At 36.1% G+C, this 5825-nt stretch overlaps 1 long non-coding RNA gene across 1 annotated transcript in view; it reads right to left on the bottom strand.

The window, feature by feature from the left end:
- The window catches only part of LOC107196533, a 90050-nt gene that overhangs the window by 69185 nt on the left and 15040 nt on the right, over positions 1-5825 (bottom strand). The window lies entirely within an intron of this gene.

The raw sequence follows: 5825 nt of genomic DNA, 5'->3' as shown, positions 1-5825 counted from the left end.
CCACCCCGCACCAGGTTCTTTCAGGCCCTGAAAATGTGCACTAGCAAATGCTTTCTCCTCAGATGTTCAAATGTCATGCCACAGAGAGCTGCTTTGATTGCCCCAAAGTAGCCTTCTATCCACCTATATCACCTTATAATGTGTAAATTTACTTGCTTATTCTTTGCAGTGTAAGTATTTAAGAATATAAGCTCCATGAGGGTCTGGTCCTCATTTGTCTTGTTCAATAGTACAACCCAATACCAGGAATCGCACCTGGCACATAGTGTCTCTTCTATGTTGAGTGAAAGAATGGACTAAAGAAACGTGTAGATGGAGACCATAGAGAGGAGCACCAGCCCCAACTGCTGTATCATAGCAAACTCATGAGAGATCCCAAGCGAGATCTGGAGAACTTCCCAGCTAATCCACAGATTGTGAGATATAATACAGGGCTGGGTTTTTCAGCTTTATTGAGGTATAACTGACAAACTTGTAAGATATCTAAAGTGTCCAGTGTGATGATGTGATATACATATACACTGTGAAAGGATTTCCTGCTGCCAAATTAATCCATCCATCACCTCGTGTATTTACTTTTTTTTTTTTTTGGTGAGAACATTTAAATTCTACTCTGTTAGCAAATTTCAATTATACAGTATGGTGTTATCAACTATAGTCACCATGTTATACATTAGATCCTCAGACCTTATTCACCTTATAACTGAAAGTTTTTATCCTGTACTAACCTCTCCCTATTTTCCCACCCCTGAGCCTCTGGCAACAACTTTCTACTCTGTTTCTATGAACTCAATTTTTTTTAAATAAAGGGTTACTTTAAGCTTCTAAGTTTTGGAGTGGTTTATTATATAGTAATAGATGAACAAAACAAGAACATTTTCCTTTAATTAAAATTATGCAACATTAAATCATTGTTAGGGTAATTCCAAATTAAATAATTTACCACAACCAGGTCGCTCTAACCAGCCTAGTGTTTTACTTAAGTGTCTATATGTTCTTCCAGCTGTTTTTTTCTCCATTGTTAAAATTTCCCTTTTGTCACTTTAAATGGATTCAGTAATATTCCACAAGGCTCTTCTAGTCCCTTTAAGATGGGATTTATATCTGTTTTGACACAGCAAGGTCCACACTGTCACTATGCCTACGCATTGCACAGTGCAAATAATAGCTGATCACTTAAGTGTTGATGGCATATGATGTACACCAACTAGACTGAGATTGCTTCTTCTCTCAACCCTTCCCCTTTCAGCCAGCCCCAAGAAGGGACTGGTGGAGTAAGTTATAAAGTTTGGAGGAGACAAGTCTTTGAAAGTTTATTGGTTATATATCTCAGAGATCACTGGATTCTGGGTTTAGGGAAACCTTGGATCAAAAGGTTTTCTTTCTATCTTTTTCTGGTCTCTTTTTCTTTTCTTATTTCCTTCTACTTGGAAGATGACTTTGACTCTGGAGAACTAAGAAGGGATATGGGTGGAGCAAGAGAAAAGGAAGCAAGCTTTGCTTAATATTTGTCCCAAGATTGAGAGAGGCAAAGAGACCTTTAAGTTTCCTTCTGGGTGGTCCACTCCATTGAAGGCCCCAGAAGTGGTGTGGGTTTCAGGGTAGAAGCTGTGCCTTTAAATAAAGATGCTGGCTTTGACTGCAGCACTACCAATTTTCCCTCCTTTTTATACTCCTGGTTGTAATGGGACAGAGTAGCAGTGGTGATAGCAGTGATTGGATATGGTGACTTGTTTGTTTTGCCAGCAAGGAGGGCAGAGGAGGGAGAAGAAGGGTGTGGATTAAGTGACACAGGGCCACTATGGGTTTTTGTGGGCTATCTTGAAACATCTGCCATTATTTATAACATTTTTCTACAGGGAAATTATTCTGTCTTCCTTACACCTGACCTACAAATAAATTTGGAAAGGGCACATATATAAAGGGAGTAAAGTATTTTACTTGTTAGCAAATGTAACCACCAGAGGGCAGAGTTGGATTAGGAAGATGAATAAAAGCAAAACTGTGCTCTTAACCAGGTGCATTGATTCTTAAACTTTTACAGTTCCTACGGACCTTCATTACTTTGTTGTCATAATTCTTTAATGTGTACTAACATAATTCTAATTGTAACAAAGCTCCTTATGCTATATAAAATCAACACAAATTTATAATTTAAAAGTTTATAAAATTAAGTACAAATTACTATCATTAATTTCATACATGTTGTTTTGCTAAAACTCCATCTCCTCTTGCAAAATGCGTTTGGTAAAATATACAACATATGCTCTTGAGTTCAGTATTCTGTGCTATCATATTTCACTTTTCTCTTTCAGAACTACTACATGTCTTTATTTAACAGGCCGTGCTGGTGTTTGACTTGCACTTGGCTAAACATTTCACTATGTGTGAATTCTGCTTCTGTTCCCTTTTTGGCAAGGAACAATTAAAGTTCTTCCACTCAGGGACAACAGTGGATCAGGACAAACAACGCAAACACAGGCATTTCATTGATATGAAAAAAAGTTTGAATTTTCTAAGAAAACTCAGACTTTCTAGTTGAAATCTAGACCTCAATTTGGTAGGTTCTTCTATAGGATAAGGGCCTCAAAATGTTTTAAGTATGGTGACTTAACATCATGGTTTCCCTTGGTAGTTTACGCCTTTTTTTCCCAGCACCCGGTTTCATTTTCAAAAATGTCCTCATTTGGATGATAAAAAATAAGATTCTATACCCTGGTTATAAGCCAGTACTGGCATGGAGGTTTAAGGTCAGAAAGGACCTGTGCTTTAGCAGTAGGAGTTAGGAAACAAAGAAGTTAAAGCCATTTATAAAAATTTCACAGTCTTCTCTCAGATGTTTATCTATCTAATATGAATGAAGCTTTGGGGGTTAATCCAAATTTCAGACATATTCTAATCTCCCTTTGTGACTCAGAGGCCTCAGAGGTTACCCCCAATTTCCATACTCTTCAAATACCACCTCAAAACACAGCCTATAAGAAAAGAAATAAAGTGAAAGATTTCATCACAATTAGGATCCTCTGATACCTAACAACATATAAGGTCATTTTCATGTAGGGAGGAGTCAAGAGAACTAAAATGTTAAATCAAGCTATATTCAGAAACTGCAATATGCTGATCAGCCCTATAGCCAGACCATGTGGAAACCTGCAGAACGAAGAAAGATGTCTGCTGAGATGGCTAACAAACCATTTCCCCACACCATGAAGAAAAAACAGGAAAACAGAATTCCTTAAGTGGCACCTTACGCAAAATAAAATCAATTCATTTCCTATGGCTAAAATCATTGGGAACCTATGGATCAAAGGCTGGGAATTGCCAGTAGGCCTTTTCATGCTACATGTTTTACCTTTTAACGCTACATACTCTTATCCTCTCTCACTTCCTTGTCTAATAACTTCTCATCAAAGGAAAATGGGTAAACAAAGTCTTAAAACTATAATTCACAGAAACTACGAATGATATATAAACTGGATTCCCCAAAACTATTTCTTCTTGTCTCAGCTTTTTTTTTTTCTTTGCTTCTTGTCTTTGATTTTCCTGTCTATGGAGCATTACCCCCTCTCTAAAAAACTTTCTTTTTGACTCTAACTCTGGCATGCATTTGAATTCTTTCTTGTGCTCAGCCAAGAACTTTCTCTTTTGGTGCAAGACTTGAGCTCCCCCTGACTTGGGGAGTTTGCCTTGTCCTGCAACAATTTTAGAGCAGGAGGAGTGAAACTTCTGAAAGGGTCACATTTACTCAGAAAAGCTGGAAGACAGGACAGCAGTTTTATAACTAAAACATAATTTGGCTAGCACTGTGTATTGGTTGCTACACAACAAAATGATTCCTCACTGCCAAGTCTCAAGACCATATTCAGTAGCCAACATGACTTCAGAGTTAACAGTAATGAAAAGATGCCACAAAATATTGATTTTTAAGGAGACTGAGAAATATTTCTCTAAGAAATATATATTCTCAGAGAAAGTGTGTGTGTGTGTGTGTGTGTGTGTGTGTGTGTGTATGCCCTAGACCAAATCCAAGAACAAAAATGTTCCACAAACTGAAATTTGCTGAGATTGGTCTATTGAAATGATACTAATGAGAGCATTCTGGCAACCTTGAGTCCTCATTTCTTCAGAAGATGACTATTATTAGCATTATTTCATATTTATCAAGCCCCAACTGGGGCAACTTGTCATAACAGACAAGGAAGGGAGAGGGGAGAAAAAAGCACCATCTGTTCATGGAATGCATGTCAGGGGCATTCAATATGGCAAAAATGTCTTAAAAGTGGTTTGTCAGAAGGTTTGTCAGAAGATTTTCAAGGATCTCGCTGTCCCAGAGAAATATAAATTCAACTCAATAAGGATCTATTCTGGGTTAGTTGAATACTTAGGGTATGCAAATGTAAATAAAGTTGGATCACTGTTCTAATAGGCTAAGTTCTCTAAGCTAAATTATTTTGAGTATAACCTTCAAAATTTTTGCTATATCATCTGTATTTTTATTTACTCAATACTTTTCTAACATCACTATTTACTCAACAATTTTCTAATATCTCTACCTACATTAGCCTTGTCCTAAAGAATTATCTGAGAAATCATGGAGTTGATATTATATATATTTTACATACTTGTGTGCACATATTTTTAATGTACATTTTTAAATAAATATCATTAAAAGTTTTTAATGTTTTTCCTTGGACTATCTAAAATAACCTTTGCACCACTCTATGGGAATGAAATAGTAAGAAATACTCAAAATATTTTACAAGAGCAGAATTGGTCAGATGATAGAGGTACAAAGAAAATATTATGGGAATTCATAGGAAGAAGAGTTTAATTCTGGTTGGGTGCATCAAGGAGTCCTACTCAGAACATTTTGTATTTGAGGAGATTTTTAAAATATCTAACTCTGTAATATTTTTTTAAACTAAAGAACATGGCAAAATAATGACTTGACAAAGCTTGATGGTGAGTATGCACACAACTTGAAGAAGAGAAGAGCATTCTAAGTAGAAGAGAAAGTATGAGCAGAAGCGCAGAATCCTGAAATTCAGGCTGGGTATCTGGTTCTATCCAAGTTGAGTCTTGGAAAATAAGGCCAGAAAATTAAGATGCAGTCAGATCACTCAGGATCCTGGCTAAGTAGTCCTAAGATGTCTGCAGGCATGGGAAACCCCTGGAGGTTTCTGATGAACAATATATGATCAGAGCAATAGATTAGGAATAAAACTCTGGGAGAAATTTGCAAGATGGGGAGAGCTCAGATTTGGAAGGATCTTATAATAATGATTCAGGTGAGAATATGGTGGTCTACCTAAGCTCCCTAACATCCTGATTTGTAACCTTGTTCTGCCTGGTTGCATTCTGTTTTTATTTTTAAAAAATCCATTTTCACTGGGCAGTTATATTTCCTTCTTCCTATCTCAGATCTTTTGTAGTCTCATTCAACTATGTTATAGACAAGAGGTTGGTAAACTTTTTCTGTAAATAGCCAGATAGTGTAATATTTTAGGCTTTGTAGGCCATACAGTCTCTGTTGCAACTATTCAACTCTGTTGTAGTGAGAAAAGCAGCCATAGATAACATGTGATGAATAGGTATGGCTATATTCCAGTAAAATTTTATTTACAGACACTGAAATTCAAATTTTAGATAATTTTCAAGTATCAATAAGCAATAGGTATTTTGAAAAGTAAGATCAATTAAGATAAGATTATGAAATTACCTCAAAAACAGAAAAGTATTTTATGAGTAAATATTATGATGTAAATTAGAATAAAGAGAATGAAAAAAGAAGGACCGAAATATAATTGGAAAAAGAGAAAAGGTGA

The sequence above is a fragment of the Pteropus alecto genome, unplaced genomic scaffold (genome assembly GCF_000325575.1).
Source record: "Pteropus alecto unplaced genomic scaffold, ASM32557v1 scaffold76, whole genome shotgun sequence".
Taxonomy (NCBI): domain Eukaryota; kingdom Metazoa; phylum Chordata; class Mammalia; order Chiroptera; family Pteropodidae; genus Pteropus; species Pteropus alecto.
Note: the sequence above shows the minus strand (reverse complement) of the source record. Positions and strands in the feature narration are given on the sequence as shown.